Raw genomic sequence first — 22,123 nt, 5'->3', positions numbered from 1 at the left:
CCCTTGCCTGAGGAGACAGAAAAATATTGCTATGCCAACATCAAAGTGTTCTGCATATGTTCTCTTCTAGGAGTTTTATGGTTTCAGGTCTTACATTTAAGTCTTTAATCCACTTTGAGTGTATTTTGCATATGGTGTGAGATACTCTTCCAATTTGATTCTTTTGATATAGCTGCCCAGGGTTCCCAACACCATTTATGGAAGAGCTGTCTTTTCCTTATTGTACATTCTTGCCTCCTTTGTTATAGATTACCTGGTCCTATAAATGTGGTTTTATTTCTGGGCTCTCTGTTCTGTTCCATTGATCTATGTGTCTGGCTTTGTGCCAGTAGCATACTCTTTGGATTACTATAGCTTTGTAGTATAGTCTGAGATCAGAGCGTGTGATACCTCCAGCTGCATTCTTTTTTCTCAAGATTGCTTTGACTATTCAGGGTCTTTCCTGATTCCATACAAATTAGAATTATTTGTTCTTTTCCTGTGAAAAATGCCATTGGTAGTGTGATAGGGAGTGCATGGAATCTGTAGATTGCCTTGTGTAGTAGGGTTATTTTAATATTCATTCCTCCAATTCATGAGCATTGTATATCTATCTTGCCATTTGTATGTGTTGTCTTCAATTTCTTTCATCAATGTCTTATGGTTTTTAGTATACAGGTCTTTCACCTCATTGCTTAAATGTAATCCTATGTTACTCTTTTGAAGCAATTATAAATGGGATGGTTTTCTTAATTTCTCTGACACTTTATAGAAATTCATCAGACATTTGTATATTGATTTTGTACCCTGCAACTTTACTAAATATTAGTTCTAACAGTTTTTTGGTGGAGCCTTTAGGATATTCTGTATATGTCATATGCAAAAAGACAACTTGGATGTCTTTTCTTTTTCTTACCTAATTTTTCTGGCTAGGACTTCCAATACCATGCTGAATAAAAGTGGGAAGAGTGGTTACCCTTGTCTTGTTCCTGATCTTAAACCTTACAGTTTTTCACTGTTGAATATGATGTTAGCTGTAGGCTTATCATATATGGCATTTATTATGTTGAGGTACATTCTATTTGTCGAGTTTTTTGAATGGAGGTTGAATTTTGTCAAATGATTTTTCTGAATCTGTTGAGATCCTATGATTTTTATCCTTCCCTTTAATGTGGTATATCACATTGATGAACTAATGGTGAACCATCCTTGCATCACTGAGATAAATTCCACTTGATCATGGTGTATGATCCTTTTACTGTATTGCTGAACTTGGTTTGCTAATAATATTTTTGGTAAGTACTTTTGCATCTATATTCATCGGGGCTATTGGCCTATAATTTCTTTTCTTGTGGTGTCCTTTTCTGGTTTTACTATCAAAGTAATGCTGGCCTGGTAAAATGAGTTTGCTAATCCTGTCTTCTGCTTTATCTAGCCTGCTAGTGAACCCCTCTATTGAATTTTTCAGCTCAGTTATTCTTCAGCTCTATGATTTCAGTTTGGTACTTTCTTATATTTTCTGTTTCTCTGTTGAAATTCTCATATCATTCATGCATTGTTCTCCTGACTGACTTTGGTGAGTGTCCTTATGACAATTACTTTGAACTCTTTTTCCAGTATATTACTTATCTGTTTCACTAATATTTTTTCCTGAGATTTTATCTTGTTCTTTTGTTCAGAACATATTCCTGTTTATTCTGCTTGACACTCTGTGCTGTATATGCATTAGCTGCATAAACAGCCACCTCTCCCAGTCCTGACTGTCCTTGTATAGAAGATTAACCTTATCGTACAACCCATACCCTAATTCTTGGTTGTTTTTCAAAACTTTGTGAATGCCCAAGCAGCAACATGGAGGGACTTAGAGATTATCATACTAAGTGAAGTTTAAGTCAGACAGACAGAGAAAGGTAAATATCATGATATTGCTTATATGTGGAATCTAAAAAAATGATACAAATGAACTTATTTACAAAACATAAATGGACTCACAGACATAGAAAACACATTTATGGTTACCAAGGGGGAAAGGGGGGAGGGATAAATTAGGAATTGGGGATTAACAAATACACATTACTATATATAAAATAGATAAACAACAAGGACCTATTGTATAGCACAAGGAACTGTATTCAATATCTTATAATAACCTATTATGGAAAAGAATCTGAAAAAGAACATACATGTATAAACTGAATTACTTTGCTGTACACCTGAAACATTGTAAATCAAGTATACTTCAATAAAGAAGATAATTTTTTTAAAAAACTTCCCAAACCTAAAGAAGGAAACAAATATTCAGGAACAGGAATGACAGAGGGTCCCAAAAAAGATGAACCCAAACAGACCCACACCAAGACATATCATAATTAAAACAGCAAAATTTAAAGAGGATTCTAAAGGCAGTAAGAGTCATATAAAAGGGAACCCCCATAAGGCTATCAATCTGCTGATTAAACAGACCCACACCAAGACATATCATAATTAAAACAGCAAAATTTAAAGAGGATTCTAAAGGCAGTAAGAGTCATATAAAAGGGAACCCCCATAAGGCTATCAATCAATCTGCTGATTTCTCTGCAGAAGCTTTGAATATATCATGTCACCCCTTTCTGGTTTGCAAAGCCCTGAAAGGGAGAAACCTACAGCTTAGGGTACCCTACCCAAAGGAGAGATAAAGAACTTCTCAGACCAGCAAAAATTCAAAGAACTCAGCAATACTAAACCTACCCTAAAAGAAATGCTGAAGGGTCTTCTCTAAATGGAAAAGAAGTAAGACTATACAGGAAATGGAAAATCCCAATAGAAAAAGCAAATATATAGTAAGGATTGAAGATCACTTAACACGTTATTGACTGGAGACATAATAACATTTGGGCAACAAAAGGTATATTACTGACCAGAGACGTATCAATACATTTTTAGAGAGTGATACAATTAACATCACCATGCGAAGTTGTTAGAGCTTAAAATTGATCAGGAGTTCATTATACAACTTATAATTGTCATAGTCATTCACACTTCATAGTCAAAACCTCACTCCGTTAGGTTTTTTATACCATAAAATTTTCAAAAATGACACATCGCGAAATTTTGAGTGAAGAAGAATTTTATGCAGATGCTTTCTCTGATTGTCCGAGTGACATATATACTAGTGTCTCAGAAGATAGTTCTTCAGAATATAGTTCTGATTCAGATGATGTGAATATTAGACCAAGAAAAAGACAAAAAACCTTAGTGATTGATTCTGATACAGAAAGTGAAAATGAAACTCACGGAGCTGGAGAATGCTCCTTTGCTTCTATAGAAGAGTGGATTGAAGACAACATTTCAGGAAAATTAGAAGACTTTACATACATGTCAGGTGTAACTATTGAATGTAATATTGAATGTAATAACCCGCAAAGTGTGTGTTAGTGAAATAACAAAATTAATTTTTGGTAATGACTTTTTCAAATTGGTCGTTTCTCAAACAAACTTGTATTACCAACAGAATGAAAAATCATATAAAAAGCATGATAAGGCTTCAAAATGGACTGATGTAACCAATAATGACATGAAGAAGTTTCTTGGATTAATTATTTTGATGGGACAAATAAAGTCACAATGGAGAGAATACTGGTCAACTGACCCCTTATTTAAAACACCTATCTTTCCAAAGATTATGACAAGAAGGTTCAAACAAATAATGACATTTCTTCACTTTTACAATAACTTGGAAACTCCACTTCCTGCAGACAGAATTTCAAGGTTAAACCTCTTTTGGAGTATTTTCTACCAAAATTTCAGTCGATCTGTGTACCCAAACAAGAGTTATCACTTGATGAGGCAACGATAAGGTGGAGAGGATGACTCAGATTCAAAACCTATAATTCTGGAAAACTTACAAAATATGGAATTTGGGTCAGGATGGTTAGTGAAAAGTGAAACTGGATGTATACGGAACCATGAGATTTACACAAGCGAAGGAAAGAAACTGCAATAAACAATATTATCAGTCCTACAACCTTATCTTGGTTCATGGCACCATATTTACCAAGACAATTATTACAACAGTGTGTCCACATCTGAAATATTGTTGAAAAATAAAACCAGAGTTTGTGGGACTATAAGAGAGAATAGTGGTCTACCAAACCAATTAAAGGAGAAATCTAAAAATCTACAGAGGGGAGAAATGACATTTTTATGTAAGAGAGAAATGATTCTTCTTATATGGAAAGAGGCTACTCCACATGGTGATAACTATTCATGATGCCTCCATAGCATCTACAGGAAAGGAAGACAGGAGGACTAGACATCAGATGACTAATGTATATTAGTCATCTTGTATATTAGAGTATAATAAATGTATGAAAGGAGTTGATCGATCTGATCAATATCTGGCAAACTTCAATATCCTCTGGAAAACCTGAAAATGGTATAAGAAAGTGGGTTTCTATTTGAGTAATTGCAGTTTATTCAATGCATTTAAAATTTATTGTAGCCTAAATGCACAGAATAAAATGACTTACAAGCAATTTTTGTTAGCAGTAACTAGAGAATGGGTAACTGACCATTCTGGTGAATGTAGTGGTAGTCCCACCCCAGTCCTTCTTGGGGCATTTCTAAAAGAGCCCCCTGCAAAGATCCACCTTGTCATCAGGTAAAATAAAAGAACATATTCTAGAGGAAATAACACCCACAGGACTAAAACAAAATGCTACCAGAAAATGGAGAGTCTGCTCTTCTGGGGAAAACACAGTGAAACATGGTATATTTGTAATAGATGTTCTGTTTCCCCTACACAGAGGTGCCTGCTATACTGCCTAACACACTCTAACAAAATATTAGAATGCTTTAGTAAGACATGTACAAAGTTTCAAATAAATATGTTAAATGCAAAAGAAGTTATTGATATTTACTCAAATGCAGGTGTTTCAGTATTCACTTACATAACAAATCACTAGCCACAGGTATTAGTTTCTGCAAAAATCCCCCAGTCAATAATGTGTTAAGTATGCCAGTACATACGTTAAAAGACAAAAAATATTGTAAAAGCAACTATAACTACAGTAAACACTAAAAGGCTAAACATGAAGATATAAAACATGACATCAGAAAAATTGAGGGAGGAGAGTGAAAACGTAGATCTTTTAGAATGTGTTTGAATTTGACTATCAGTTCAAAGCAATTAGATATAACTATGGGTCAACACATATGAACCCATGGTAACCAAAAATCAAAAACCTACAGTGGACACACAAAAAAACCAAAAAGAAACCCAAGCATACTACAAAAAAAAAAAAAAAAAAAAAAAAAAAAAAATCAAACAACAGTGAGAGAAACAAAAAGAAATGAAAAGAGAAGAACTACAAAAACACCTGGAATACAAGTAATAAAATAGCAATAAGGACATGCCTATCAATAATTACTTTAAATGTCATTGGTCTAAATTCTCTAATCAAAAAACATAGGTGGCTGACTGGATAAAAAAAATAAGATCCTTCAATATGCTGCCTACAAGAGACTCACTTCAGGGTGAAAGACACACAGACTGAAAGTGAGGGGATGGAAAAAGATTTCATGCAAACAGAAACAAGAAAGCAGAGATAGCAATTCTCATATCAGACAAAATAGACTTAAAATAAAGGCTATAAAAAAGACAAAGAAGGACATTATATAATAAATGAATCAATACAAGAAGAGGATATTACACTCTTTAATATATACACACCCAATACAGGAGGACCTAAATATATAAAGCAAATACTAACAGACATAAAAGAAGAAATTAATACAACAATAGTAGGAGACCTTAAACACCCCCCTGACATCAAGGGACAGATCATCCAGACAGAAAATCAGTAAGGTAACAGTGGTCTTAAGTGACACAATGGACTAGTGGGACTTAATTAGTATCTATAGGACATTACATCCAAAAAAAGAATACACATTCTTCAAGTGCACATGGAACGTTCTCCAGGATATATCACATCCTAGGGTCACAAAATAACCCTCAACAAATTTTGAGAGGATAGAAATTATACTAAGCATTTTTATGACCACAATGGTATGAAACTAGAAATCAACTACAGAGAAAAAAAAAGGAAAAGTACAAACACAGACTACACACAACATGCTACTAAAAAACCAATGGGTCAATGAAGAAATCAGAAAATCAGAAAATCCATCAAGACATAAAAATGGAAACAAGTTTCCAAAACCTATGAGATGCAGCAAAAGCAATTCTAAGAGAGAAGTTCATCACAATTCAGGGCAATATAACCTACCACCTAAAAGAATTAGAAAACAACAAACAAAGCCCAAAGTCAGCAGAAGGAAATAATAAAGATCAACAAGGAAATAAAATAGAAGTGAAAAAAATCAATGAAAGCGATCAATGAAACCAAGAGCTGGTTTTGGAAAGATAAAATTGATAAACCTTTAGCCAGGCTCACAAAGAAAAGAGAACCCAAATAAACAAAATATGAAATGAAAGAAACAACAACTGATATCCCAGAGATACTAAAAAATCATAAGAGAATACTATGAACAGATGTATGTCAACAAATTGGCAACTTAGAAGAATGTACAAATTTCTAGAAACATACAGCCTGCTAAGACTGAATCAAGAAAAGACAATTTAAACAAACTGATCACTACAAGTAAGACTGAATTTGTAATAATAAAAAAAAAAAAAACTCCCTGCAAACAAAAGTCCAGGACCGGACAGCTTCTACCAAACATGTGAAGAAGAACTAATACCTATCCTTCTCAAACTATTCCAAAAAATTGAAGAGGAGGGAACACTCCCAAATTCATTTTACAAGGCCACCATCACCTTGATACCAAAACCACACAAAGACACTACAAAGATACTGGCTTGTAATTTTTTTTCTGATGACTATAGATGCAAAAATCCTCAACAGAATATTAGCAAACCAGATCTAACAATACATGAAAAGGATCATACACCATGATCAAGTTGGATTCAGCCCAGAGTCACAGGATGGTTCAACATACACAAATCACACAATGTGATACACCACATTAACAAAAGGAAAGATAAAAATCACATGATCATCTCAATAGATGAAGAAAAAGTATTTGACAAAATGCAACATCCATTCATGATAAAAACTCTCATCAAAATGGGTATACAGGGAACATATCTCAACATAATAAAGGCCATTTATGACAAACCCACAGCCAACATCATACTCAAGCTGAAAGCCTTCCCTCTAAATTCAGGAATAAGACAAGGATGTCTACTCTCACCACTTCTATCAATTGGAAGTCATAGCCCCAGCAATCAGACAAGAAAAAGAAAATGTATTCAAATTGGAAGGGAAGAGGTAAAACTGTCACTATTTGCAGATGACATGATACTCTATATAGAGAACCCTAAAGTCTCCACCCAAAATCTATTAGATCAGTTCAGCAAGGTTGCAGGATATAAGATTAATATAGAAATATGTTGTGTTTCTATACACTGCAGTAAGTCCCCTACATACAAACGAGTTGTTTCGAGAGCGCGTTTGTAAGTCCAATTTGTTGTGAGTCCAACAAAGCATAGGTGCACAATCAGCTATATAGTACTGTACTGTAATAGGTTTATAATACTTTTCATACAAATAATACATAAAAAAAACACAAAAAATAAACATTTTTCATCTTACAGTACAGTATACCTTGAAAAGTGCAGTAGTACCAGCTACATCACCTCCACTCTTATGCTTGCTTTGGGATATCCTGGGCTTGAAATAAAGATACTGTACTGTACTCTATAAAGTACGCAAAAGCACAACCACTTGTAGAGAATGCACACACGTGACAATGTATGCCAGACACGTGAACTAACTTACATGATTGGACATGCAAATGCACTTTTGCATCTTTGAAAATTCACAACTTTAAGGTTCGTATGTAGGTGACTTACTGTAATAATGTAATATTAGAAAGAGAAAGTAAAAAACAATCCCATTTAAAATTGCATCAAAAGAAAAAGACCTCTACTCTGAGAAGTATAAATCAGTGATGAAAGAAACTCAGAATGTTTCAAAGAAATGGAAAGATATCCCATACTCTCAGAGTGGAAGAATTAATATTGTTAAAATGGCCATTCTACCCAAAACAATCTACAGATTTAATGTGACCCCTCTCAAAATGCCCATGACATTTTTCACAGAACTAGAATAATCCTAAAATTTATATGGAACCACAAAAGACCTCAAATTGCCAAAGAAATCCTGAGAATAAAAGAACAAAGCTGGAGGTATAACCCTCCCAGACTTTGGACTATACTACAAAGATACAGTAATCAAAACAGCATGATATTGGCACCAGAACAGACACATGGATCAATGGAACAGAATAGAGAGCCCAAAATAAACCCACGCACCTATGGTCAAGTAATCTATGACAAAGGAGGCAAGACTATACAATGGAGAAAGACAGTCTCTTAAATAAGTGGTGCTGGGAAAACTGGACAGCCAGCCACGTGTAAAACAATGAGATTAGAACCTTCCCTCACACCATATACAAATATAAACTCAAAATGGTTTAAAGACCTAATGTAATACCTGAAACCATAAAACTCTTAGGGGAAAACAGATGGAACACTGATTTAAATCATAGAAATATTTTCTTGAATCAGTCTCCTAAGGCAAAAGAAATAAAAGCAAGATTAAACAAATGGGACCTAATTAAACTTAAAAGCTTTTGCACAAAGGAAATCAGACAAAATGAAAAGACAATCTATGCAGTGGGAGAAAATATTTTCAAATGATATGACCAACAAAGGGTTAACATCCAAAATATACAAACAGCTCATACAACTCAACAACAAAAGAACAAACAACCCAATAAAAAAAATAGGCAGAAGACCTGAATAGACATTTCTCCAAAGAAGGCATACAGATGGCTAATAGGTTCATGAAAAGATGCTCAGCATCACTAATTATTAGAAAAATGTAAATCAAAACCACAAGGAGGTATACCACCTCATACTGGCCAGAATGGCTATCATCAAAAGGTCTACAAATAACAAATGTTGCGAGAATGTGGAGAAAGGGAACCATCCTGCACTATTGCTGGGAATGTAAGTTGGTGCAGCCACTATGGAAAACAGCATGGAGGTTCCTTAAAAAATTAAAAATAGAACTACCATAGCAATTCCATTCCTGGGTATATATCCAGAAAAAATGAAAACACTAATTCAAAAAGATACATGCACCCCAATGTTTGTGGCAATGCTAGTTATTGGGCTGGCCAAAAAGTTCATTTGGATTTTTCATAAGATATTCGGGTTTTTCCATAAGATGTTACGGAAAACCCCGAACGAACTTTTTGGCCAACCCAATACAGTAGCCAAGACAGAAGCAACTCAAGTGCCCATCAACACATGACTGGATTAAGAAGATGCTGCATATATGCAATGGAATATTACTGAGCCATAAAAAAGGAAATACTGCCATTTGCAGCAGTGTGGATGATCACAGAGAGTATTATACTTAGTGAAATAAGTCAGAAAGACAAAAACTGTATAATATATGTGAAATCTAAAAAAATACATTTGAATGTATATGCAAAACAGAAGACTCACAGATATAGAAAACAAACATGGTTACCAAAAGGGAGAGGGATGTGGGGAGGGGAAAATTAGGAGTATGGGATTAAGAGATACAAACTACTATATATAAAATAGACAAGCGATAAGGATATACTGTATAGCACAAGGAATTATACCCATTATCTTGTAATAACCTATAATGAAGTGGAGTGTGCAATACTAAATCATTATGCTGTACACCTGAACTACAATATTGTAAATCATCTATACTTCAATTTAAAATAATAAAATTTTTTAAAAAGGACAGTAATGGATTACAATCCATTGAATAAAATTGTAGAAGTACATACTGATATTAACATATGAGAGAGAAGGAAATGCTTTCCCTTACAGTTGAGTATCAACTAATAAATATAGAAGAAATGAGAAAAATAACAAACCATTTGGCAACCATTACAATGCTGATTGGTTCAAGTGGGAATTATCAATGGATGTTAAGGCTGGTAGATAGAAATTTGAAACTAGGCCAATATCCCATTTCTTATTAGAAATCTTCCCACAAAATACTTCTCAGTTATGAAGGACACCAGAAGGGGGAAATGGCAGGCTTCTCCACCTGTAATTCAGACCCAAACTTGAGCAGGTTATCAAGGTTAACATAAACAGTAGTGGGATGAGTCAATGTCATGTGCCTCCTGATGTGATACACTGAGAAGAACACAGCATCACTTCTGGACAGTAGTTTTCTATCAGTGTTGATATCCTAATTTGGATGGTTGCATTGTTGCTTTATAAGTAAGAGAGGGTCTTTGTGTTCCAGAAATATACACTAGATTTAGAGATGACGGGGCATCATGTTAGCAACTAGGTTTCAAGTGGCTCAGAAAACAAATAATGGCAATAGGTATTCATATAGAGATGTTTGCAGAGCAAATACATTAATAATTGGGGAATCTTGATGATGGGGATATGCCGTACTTTACTGTCATTGCAACTTTTCTGTACATTTGAAATTTAAAAATTTACTAAAATACCTTTTTAAAAAATCATGTTTATAATATAAAATGGTTTCATGATTGGCATTTTGGCAAGGAGTTGGGAAAAACAACTGCATAGATTTCTAGGTGGGAAAGTATACAAAAGTGCTGTTTCTTATGGAGTGCTGTTTGTCACTATCAAATTTTAAAATGCATATACACTTTGACCCAGTCATTCTACTTTTAGGAATTAACGCTACAGATATATACACCTATGAATATGGGATATACTTCAAGTTACATGAAATGCAAATAATCAAGCACAAAATTGTGTGAATATATGACCATTTGTGTGAAAAAGGAACCATGCATACATGTTTACCTATAATTACTGATAATATCCGAGAATAGAAAAGAAGCTGGATGGCTAGGTGAAGTGGTAGGCAAGATACTTTGCCCATCATTCTAAAAGTAAAAAAAAAAAAAAAAAAAAAAGCATAGATATAGGAGAGGTGGAGAATTGAGGCTATTTTTGGAATTGGTCTTAGGTTCTACCTCTTCATGGGAGGAACCACAATTTCCCCATTCCTTGGATCTGGACCTTGGCCAATTGAATGTGGTAGAACTGACAGTGTGCCAACTCCAAGCCTAGGTATTAGACCCATGCAGTTGCCATGAGAAGTTGCCCAGGGAATTTGGTTGGAAGAGGAAATACATAGAACAGGGCTAGTAACGCCAGCTGAGACCATTCTAGACTAGCCAACAGCAAACCAATCACCAGAGTAAGCCCAGCCAGGACCAAATGAATTGCCCAGCTAAACCCAGCAGAACAACCCAGTGGACCCATAGTCTTGTGAGTATAATAAATGGTTGTTTTAAGCCACTAAGTCTGGTGTGGTTTTTAATGCAGCATTAGTGTGGCAACAGATTATATCCAGCACAAACACCTTCTTGTTGGGTCCTGTGTGAGTCTTGGTATCTAACAGAGCTTACCTCCTGCTACAAACCTAGAAGTCCAAAGGTATATTCAACTTTTCCTTGTCATCTTGGTAACTGGGCATGGGCACATGACCTGGGCTCTGTTAATCAAATGCTTGCATATGAAATTTTGAATCCACTTTACTGCATCTACTAATTAAAGTGTCAAAACTCCCCAGTATCCTTATTTCTTGGTGTTGCTTGTTTCAGATTTATTGATGGTGGAATTGCCTGCTACGTGAGGTCCTAGCACTGAGGCCTGTATCTTCAGTTGTTTCTCTGGTGAGTTTTCAGCTCTGCCTCTATTTATACATTTTCTGAGCCTGATCTGCTTCTGAAAATGAGAAGGTATTGGGCACTTCATGGAACTAAGTTTATTTTCTGTTCACAGGGGCCAGCGGGCCATTTTGTTTTTAAGCTGAACATCATTCATTTAGACTTTTGAAATTGATGAGTCAGGAATCTGCTGGTGTGGACATAGAATAGAGCTTCACATTGGTGAAGTTAGAGAAAGAAGGTAGGGGAGAATTTTAGGAGTGGGGATGGTATTAATGTGCCTCTACATTATTCCCTTTTGAAACACAAGCAAAGAGATTAGCTCAGTATATCTCAATTACTATGACATAGTACAAGCAAAATAGAGATCATTCATTGTGTGCCTTTGCATTGAAAATTATACCAAGACTCAAGTCCTAGCAACCTTTGACATTAGGAATGACCAGGATTCAAGCTTTGAACTTTATCCCTAACCCATTACTTCCTTAGGTTTGTGGTTTATAGGTTTTGACCACTCTCACACTATCCTGAAAAGAAATTTAGAATCCCAAGTATTCGTATACTTAAATGCCTTCTATTGTCCCTGAAAAAGTGCCTTGGATATGGATATATCAAGTAACTCAGGAAATCTTGAATCAGACAAGAAATTGGATAACTACCAATTTTCCCATCTCTTGGCTGACCATTGTCTCCCAATTAGTTTGAGGCTCAACAGAACTAGGACCCCGGCTAAGTTTCAGCTGGCATTGATTCAATCTTTAAATCTCTCACATCTATCATGTCTCATTCCACAGCTTAGGCCCTCATCTCTCATCTAGATGATTACTGCAATGTGAGACAAGATTGGAGGCGGACAGACCGAGTTTTTAACAGGGGGCAGGCCTTCTGTGATTTGGTTTTTCTTATTTCCCACGGCAACTCCTGCCAATCCCAGGATAGAAAATAGACATTTGCCTGATTATACCAATTATTTTCAGAATGCCAAGCACTTACATGCTGTTCCTTTTGATTAGCATGCCCTCCTCACTTGATCAATGTCCACTCATCTTTCAATTCTCAACTCAAGCATCACCCACTACGTCCATCTCCAAGTAGAGCTGGCTCTTCACCTTCTCCGGCAGCCATGCTATCTATTTAACCCGATCCCTACCGTGGAGCATTGATTTCCTTGTTGTCTCTCCCATTGTTCAGAGTTCTCTTGTAACCCCAAGACATAGGCTATTGTGCTAGAGTACTTCAATTATGCCTATGAGCAACCTTGGACAAATAGCCAAGAAAGAAACAAAGAAGGAAAAAGACAGAAAGAGAGCGAGGGGGGAGGGGAGGGAAGGGAAAGAAGAGAGGAGAAAAGAGAAGAAAAGAAAAAAGAATCTGAAGTCCCAGGGGCTCAATTCTCTATTCTACAAAATAATTGTAAGTGTTCATCCTGCCAACAAGAATGTCCCTGAGGATTAAGAACAATACTTAGCAAAAGAGTGACAAGATGAAAATGCATGATAATTACTGCCTTGGATTTCAAAAATTATTCTCGAGAAATCTATCAATCACATTAGTAAGAGGAGTCATTTCTTCCTTATTAACTATATAAGTTGAAAGGCTGGCAGGATTTCATGGAAATTTTATGATCACTGGCATCAGTCATGGTTTAAATCTGGCCTTGGATAAAGTTCTTGCCCTCTGGAGCTCAGTTCCTTGAATTGAAAGGATTGTATTACACTGCTAGGAATCTTTCTTTATATATATATATACACACACACACACACACACGTACACATATACACACACACATATATACACACACATATGTATATATATATATACATATATATGTATCTTTAAATAGTTTTGTTAGTTACTTTTCCAGTGAACAGGCTTACGGGAGCTAAAAACTGGACACAGCCAAGATTTTCATTACATGGAAAAGGTTGTTTAGAAAAAAATCGCGATGTCCATACTATCCAGTTTTATACAGCATTTAAAAAATACTGAAGTGTAACTATATACTGACTTGGAAACCTGTCCATATCGTGTTTAGTGGGAAAAAAATATGGAACATGTGCACTTATGAACTTATTGATCAATTTGGAAAAGACATCTGTATAAAAGAGGTACATATATGTGCATACAAGTGCTTAGGGAAACAATCACCAAAACCAAAGTGTGTAATGTATGAAGGGGGGGGAGAAGACATTACAAGAGAAAAAGAATTTCAATAAACAATTCTATTTGGATTGATATAGCCCATTCAGGATGCAATAACAAAAACCCACAAACTGGATAGCTTATAAACCTATTTCTCACAGTTCTGGAACCTGGGAGGTCCAAAATCAAGGCACCAGCATGGTCACATAGAAACTGCCGACCAAGAATAGTTTACCCAACAAAGTTATGCCTCGGAAATGAAGGGAAGAGAAAGCTTTTCTTAACAACCAAAAGCTGAGGGAATCCATCACCACCCTACCTGCCTTAGAAGAAATGCTGAAAAAACTTCTTCAAGTTAATATGAAAGGATGCTAACTGCTAAGATATAAGCTCGTGAAAATACACATTGCACTGGTAAAGCTAAGTATATAGTCAGATTTAGAATACTCTAATACTAGAATATGATGACATATAACCACATAACTCTAGTATAAAGGTTAAAGGACAGACTCTGCCCCTCCTGACAGGCGGTCGGTGCCCTGTCACTGCCCGCTCTGGCCATGGCTCTTGGCTTGCAACTTGGCGACCAAATCTCCCGAGGCAGCACTGGCTGTGGCGACCCCACCTCTAGCGATGCGGCAGGCAGCTCCGGAGCTGGAGGGCCCATCGCAGGCCGATACTTCTCCTGGCCGTGCTCCTTCCTGGCTACAGGTGTTGCCGGACGCTGTGCCAAAACAGGTGCTCGTTTATATCAAGCAAAGGTTTTATTACCAGCTCACAATCACCATTAAAAACATTTGGGAGTGTTTGCTGCATTGCGTGCTGTTCCCCAAAGGAGGGATACCTTGGGGATTGTATAAAGGGAATGCTGCAGTGATGATCCAAATCGTTCCCTATGATGCGATCCAGTTTATCGCGTTTGAGCATTATAGAACATTAATTACTACAAAGCTGGGAGTTTCTGGTCTGTGCAGATGAATGGCTGCATCGATAGCAGGTTTAACAGCAGTTATCGGTACTTACCCTCTTCACGTGGTTAGAGTACGCCTAGCACATACCTATACAGGAATTATTCATGCATTCAAAACAATTTATGCAAAGGAAGGTGCCTTGCATTTTACAGAGGCCTGATGCCTGCTGTATTAGGAACGGCTCCTCGTGCAGGTGTTTAATTTTTTTTTTTTTTTTTTTTTTTTTTACTTTTGGTGCCTTTCCCATGCTCCCACCCTTCTTCGCAGACCTTCATACTACCTTAACGTCTGAGTTTTGAAAACTCACATAGACTTACGTTATGGTGGTGCTGCTGGAGCAATAACACAGACAGTATCCGATCCATTTGATGTAACTCAGTGAATGCAGTTAAGGACTGTTCTTCCAGAATTTGAAAAGTGCCATACCATGGAGGTGACTATAACATGTGTCTATATGGCAGGGAATTCAAAAGGATATCATGGTTTCTTTCTTAATTACATTCACTGTGTTCTTTCTCAAGCAGTTGCTTTTACAGTACATGAACTTATCAAGCAGTTTTTTCTCCTCAACTAAAAAAGGTTGTTGTGATTTCTTTTCCTTAGTAAACTCTTTGAGGGAGAAATAAAATGTTAATTTGGGGGGAGAACATTACTTGAAGGGGAATATATACCCTTCACAGGAAACCATGGGTATTTTAGCACTTGATATTTTTATTCATCACAAAAGTGCTTACTTATACTTTTGGATGCCAAAAGTTATATCTTAGAACATTGAAAAAAATGTAAGCTGTTGCTGGCTAAAAGTGTTATTTGGGGGCTTTCCTGGTGGCGCAGTGGTTAAGAATCCGCCTTCCAATTCAGGGGACATGGATTCGAGCCCTGGTCCGGGAAGATCCCACATGCCGCAGAGCAACTAAGCCCATGCGCCACAACTACTGATCCCATGCGCCACAACTACTGAAGCCCACGCACCCAGAGCCCATGCTCCACAACAAAAGAAGCCACCACAATGAGAAGCCCGTGCACCACAACAAAGAGTAGCCCCCGCTCACTGCAACTAGAGAAAGCCCACATGCAGCAATGAAGACCTAATGCAGCCAAAAAAAAATAATAATACATTAATTATTTTTAAGTGTTATTTGGAAGTAGAACTAACTTAAAATGGTTCAAGAGGTTGCCATTAAGTTTACTTAAAAAACTAAAAGTAGAGCTACCATATGACCCAGCAATCCCACACCTGGGTATATATACAGAAAAGACAAAGTAAAAGATACACGCACCTCAATGTTCAGCCCTGTTTACAATAGCCAAGATATGGAAACAACCCAAGTGCCCATCAACAAATGATTGGCTTAAGAAGATGTGGTGTGCGTTTATATATATATATATATATGACATATATACATATATATATAACATATATATGTATGTATATATACACACATACAATGGAATTTTACTCAACCATAAAAAGGAATGAAATATTGCCATTTGCAGCAACATGGATGGACCTAGAGAATATTATGCTAAGTGAAGTAAGTCAAAGACAATTATTATGTAATATCACTTATATGCGGAATCCAAAAATGATACAAATGAGTCTATATACCGAAGAGAAATAGACTCAGACAGAAAACAAAGGGGAAAGGGAAGGGATAAATTAGGAATTGGGATTAACAGATACACACTAGTACATGTAAAATAGATAAGCAATAAAGATTTACTATATAGCATAGGGAACTGTATTCAATATCTTATAATAACCTATAATGGAAAATAATCTGAAATATATATATTCAGTTTTATATATATATATATCTAAATCATTTTGCCATACACCCAAAACTAGCTCAACACTGTAAATCAACTAATTTTAATTAGTTTTATCATGCTATTCCAGTTTTTAATTGTAATCATGATTTTCAAAGACTCTGGCATCGGTTCTTATTATAAAAGGGCTTGGTTATTTTGCAGCAGAATCATGGGAACTGAAAGTTTAAGTTATATGAAGCATGCTTAGAAGTCAACACTGAAGTATTATTATTAATATTGCTCTTCTTGTAATTCTGCTCTACTAAATAAAAGGACACTTTCTCTTCATTTCTTAAGAAAAATTGTATTTAAAAAGTAGCTGTGTGGGGACTCAACAATAAGAATTTTCAGGAATTGCACAAATGTTATTTCCAGTTTCTATGAGTGATTTAAATGTGTTTTTAAAAGTCGATGTATTGGGACTTCCCTGGTGGCACAGTGGTTAAGAATCTGCCTGCAAATGTAGGGGACATGGGTTCAAGCCCTGGTCCAGGAAGATCCCACATGCCACGGAGCAACTAAGCCCATGAGCCACAACTACTGAGCCTGTGCTCTAGAGCCTCTGAACCACAACTACTGAGCCCACATGCCATAACTACTGAAGCCTGCATGCTTAGAGACCATGCTCTGCAACAAAAGAAGCCACCGCAAGGAGAAGGCCATTCACCACAACAAAGAGTAGCTGCTGCTCGCCGCAGCTAGAGAAATCCTGAGGACAACAAAGACCCAACACAGACATAAATAAATAAATAACATTAAAAAAAGTTAGTGTATTTCCCAAAGGCAGTAATAAATACTGAGTATCTTTGCTCTTAAAACAGATTAGCATTATAGATTTGTTTCTGTTAAATTTTTTTAGTATACACCAAATCGTCTAAGTGGACTGTGAAATATCCACTAATATATATGTGAACATCAAAGAACATTTCTAAGGTATTATGTCATGATACATCAACTAGTTCATCCCTGTAAAATAATTTTAGTACAATGTAAACTTAAGTAGAAATGTAAAATATGATTGTAATTGCTATCCTTTATATTAAAATGGTTTAAAATGTAAGAATTCCATTTATTGTGTTTAAAGTACTTTTTATGTTTTATCATAAGCATGACTAAAACACAAGGGGAACAGTTATGGTTCTGTCCTCAGAAATAGTAATTTGTAGAATAGTTTTCTAATGTCTTAAAAAATCATAAGTTGAAAGTCTTATTTCTGCTTCAATTTTTAATTTTTGCAAAAAATATTTATTGTCATACCTTGGTAAAAATTAGATGAACTGGTTTCACTTTCAAAGTTTTTATTTTAAAATAAATCTGTACCTTTGTAGTATTTATAAGTGTACACACAGGTAAAAATACATGTGTTCCTAGAACTATTTTGTATATTTTAATTTCTGGGCTACAAATGTATCTAAATACTGTCATCAAATCGCAAGAAAATTTAAATGTATAAAATAAGTATCTCAGGTTACCAATAAAAGGACTGCAGATTTTTAAAATAAAATTTTGCATTCTATGTCTGTTATAGAATACATAGGATATTAAAAATAAATTTTATTCAAAAAGGTTAAAGAGGAGATTGGTTCAAGATGGCGGAGTAGAAGGACGTGCGCTCACTCCCTCTTGCGAGAGCACGGGAATCACAACTAACTGCTGAACAATCATTGAGAGGAAGACACTGGAACTCACCAAAAAAGATACCCCACATCCAAAGTAAATGAGCAGCCACAATGAGATGGTAGAAGGGATGCAATTACAGTAAAATCAAATCCCATAACTGCTGGGTGGGTGACTCACAAGCTGCAGGAACACTTATACCACAGAAGTCCACTCACTGGAGTGAAGGTTCTGAGCCCCACATCAGGCTTCCCAACCTGGGGGTTTGGCAACTGTAGGAGGAATTCCCAGAGAATCAGACTTTGAAGTCTAGTGGGATTTGATTGCAGGACTTTGACAGGACTGGGGGAAACAGAGACTCCACTCTTAGGGCACACACAAAGTAGTGTGTGCATCAGGACCCAGGGGGAAGAAGCAGTGACCCCATAGAGACTGAACCAGACCTACCTGCTAGCGTTGGAGGGTGTCCTGCAGAGGCGGGGGTGGCAGTGGCTCACTGCAGGGACAAGGACACTTGCAGCAGAAGTTCTGGGAAGTACTCCTTGGCATGAGCTCTCCTGGTGTCTGCCATTAGCCCCACCAAAGAGCCTGTAGACTCAAATGCTGTGTCGCCTCAGGCCAAACAACCAACAGGGAGGGAACTCAGACCCACCCATCAGCAGACAGGCAGATTAAAGTTTTACTGAGCTCTACCCACCAGAGCAACACCCAGCTCTAACCACCACCAGTCACTCCCATCAGGAAGCCTGCACAAGCCTCTTAGATAGCCTCATCCAACAGAGGGAAGACAGCAGAAGCAAGAAGAACTACAATCCTGCAGCCTGTGGAAAGAAAACCACATTCACAGAAAGATAGATAAAATAAAAATGCAAAGAGCTATGTACCAGATGAAGGAATAAGTTAAACCTCAGAAAAACAATTAAATGAAGTGGAGATAGGAAACCTTCCAGAAAAATAATTCAGAATAATGATAGTGAAGATGATCCAGGACCTTGGAAAAAGAATGGAGGCAAAGATCGAGAAGTTGCAAGAAATGTTTAACAAAGACCTAGAAGAATTAAAGAACAAACAGATGAACAATAAAGTAACTGAAATGAAAAATACACTCGAATGAATTAATAGCAGAATAACTGAGGCAGAAGAACAGATAAGCGACCTGGAGACAGAAGGGTGGAATTCCTGCCATGGAACAGAATAAAGAAAAAAGAATGAAAAGAAATGAAGACAGCATAAGAGACCTCTGGGACAACATTGAATGCACCAACATTCGCATTATAGGGATCCCAGAGGGAGAAGAGAGACAGAAAGGACCCGAGAAAATATCTGAAGAAATTAGAGTTGAAAAATTCCCTAACATGGGAAACAAAATAGCCACCCAAGTCCAGGAAGCACAGAGAGTCCCAGACAGGATAAACCCAAGGAGAAACACACCAAGATACATAGTAATCAAACTGACAAAAAGTAAAGACAAAGAGAAGAAAGACATTCAAGATGGCAGAAGAGTAAGATGTAGAGATCACCTTCCTCCCCACAAATACATCAGAAATACACCTACATGTGCAACAGCTCCTACAGAACACCTACTGAATGCTGGCAAAAGACCTCAGACTTGCCAAAAGACAAAAATCTCCCCACATACCCAGGCAGGGAAAAAGAAAAAAGAGACAAAAGAATAGGGACAGGACCTGCACCAGTGGGAGGAAGCTGTGAAGGAAGAAAGGGTTCCACACACTAGAAGCCCCTTCACTGGCGGAGATGGGGGGTGGTGGTGGGGGAGCTTCAGAGCCACGGAGGAGAGCATAGCAGCAGGGGTGCAGAGGGCAAAGCAGAGAGATACCTGCACAGAGGATCAGTGCCGACCAGCACTCACCAGCCCGAGAGGCTTGTCTGCTCACCTGCTGGAGCGGGTGGAAGCTGGGAGCTGAGGCTCGGGCTTTGGAGGTCGGATCCCAGGGAGAGGACTGGGGTTAGCTGCGTGAAAACAGCCTGAACAGGGCTAGTGCGCCACAACTAGCAGGGAGGAAGTCCGGGAAAATGCCTGGAACTGCCTAAGAGGCAAGAGACCATTGTTTCGGGGTGCGCGAGGAGAGGGGATTCAGAGCACCACCTAAACGAGCTCCAGAGATGGGCGCAAGCCACAGCTATCAGCGCGATAGCAGCAGGGGTGCAGAGGGCAAAGCAGAGAGATACCTGCACAGAGGATCAGTGCCGACCAGCACTCACCAGCCCGAGAGGCTTGTCTGCTCACCTGCTGGAGCGGGTGGAAGCTGGGAGCTGAGGCTCGGGCTTTGGAGGTCGGATCCCAGGGAGAGGACTGGAGTTGGCTGCGTGAAAACAGCCTGAACAGGGCTAGTGCGCCACAACTAGCAGGGAGGAAGTCCGGGAAAAAGCCTGGAACTGCCTAAGAGGCAAGAGACCATTGTTTCGGGGTGCGCGAGGAGAGGGGATTCAGAGCACCACCTAAACGAGCTCCAGAGATGGGCGCAAGCCACAGCTATCAGCGCGGACACCAGAGATGGGCATGAGACGCTAAGGCTGCTGCTGCCGCCACCAAGAAGCCTGTGTGCGAGCACAGGTCACTCTCCACACCGCCCCTCCTGGGAGCCTGTGCAGCCCACCACTGCCAGGGTTCCATGATCCAGGGACAACTTCCCCGGGAGAACACACGGCATGCCTCAGGCTGTTGGAGTGTCACACTGGCCTCTGCCGCCGCAGGCTCACCCCACATTCTGTACCCCTCCCTCCTCCCAGCCTGAGTGAGCCAGGTCCCCCTAATCAGCTGCTACTTTAACCCCATCCTCTCTGAGTGAAGAAAAGATGCCCTCAGGTGACCTACATGCAGAGGCAGGGCCAAATCCAAAGCTGAACCCCAGGAGCTGTGCAAACAAAGAAGAAAAAGGGAAATCTGTCCCAGCAACCTCAGGAGCAGCGGATTAAATCTCCACAATCAACTTGATGAACACTGCATCTGTGGAATACGTGAATAGAAAACGAATCATCCCAAAATTGAGGCAGTGGACTTTGGGAGCAACGATATATATATATTTTTTTCCTTTTTTTCTTTTTGTGAGTGTGTATGTGTATGCTTCTTTGTGTGATTTTGTCTATATAGCTTTGCTTTTACCATTTGTCCTAGGAATCTGTCTGTCCTTTTTTTTTTTTTGGTTTATTTTTATTTACATTTTTTAGCATAGTTTTTAGCCCTTGTTATCATTGGTGGAAGATTTGTTTTATAGTTTGGTTGCTCTTTTTTTCTTTATAATTTTTAAATTTTTATTATTATTTTTTTCCTTTCTTTCTCTTTTTTTCTTCCATTTCTTCTGAGCCATGTGGCTGACAGTGTCTTGGTGCTCCAGCCGGGGTCAGGCCTGTGTCTCTGATGTGGGAGACCCGAGGTCAGGACATTGATATCACATGGAGCTGGGAGGTCTCTGGTGGACCAAATGGCGAAAGCTCTCCCAGAGATCTCCAGCTCAATGCTAAGACCCAGCTCCACTCAAAAGCCTGCAAGCTACAGTGCTGGACACCCTATCCCAAACAACTAGCAAGATAGGAACACAACCCCACCCATTAGAAGAGACACTTCCTAAAATCATAATAAGGTCACAGACACCCCAAAACACACCACCGGATACGGCCCTGCCCACCAGAAAGACAAGATCCAGCCTCATCCACCAGAACACAGGCACCAGTCCCGTCCACCAGGGAGCCTACACAACTCACTGAACCAACCTTACCCACTGGGGGCGGACACCAAAAACAATGGGAACTACAAACCTGCAGCCTGCAAAAAGGAGACCCCAAACACAGTAAGTTAAGCA

General features: G+C 38.1%; 1 protein-coding gene and 1 pseudogene across 4 annotated transcripts in view; one reads left to right on the top strand and one right to left on the bottom strand.

The window, feature by feature from the left end:
* The window catches only part of CXCL13 (C-X-C motif chemokine ligand 13), a 186,911-nt gene that overhangs the window by 134,714 nt on the left and 30,074 nt on the right, over positions 1-22,123 (bottom strand). Inside the window, exon 2 of one of the 4 annotated variants that reach the window (XR_008617833.1) lies at positions 14,528-14,626. The exons of the other annotated variants lie outside the window; for them this stretch is intronic. The gene's annotated coding sequence lies outside the window, so the exon portion shown is untranslated. The remainder of the gene's footprint in view (positions 1-14,527; positions 14,627-22,123) is intronic. 4 annotated transcript variants of the gene reach the window in all.
* LOC102980810 (solute carrier family 25 member 16-like) lies at positions 14,623-16,229 on the top strand (annotated as a pseudogene).

The sequence above is a fragment of the Physeter macrocephalus genome, chromosome 7, assembly GCF_002837175.3.
Source record: "Physeter macrocephalus isolate SW-GA chromosome 7, ASM283717v5, whole genome shotgun sequence".
NCBI classification, from domain to species: domain Eukaryota; kingdom Metazoa; phylum Chordata; class Mammalia; order Artiodactyla; family Physeteridae; genus Physeter; species Physeter macrocephalus.
The sequence above is the reverse complement of the archived record's forward strand: the minus strand, read 5'-3'. Positions and strand labels throughout refer to the sequence as shown.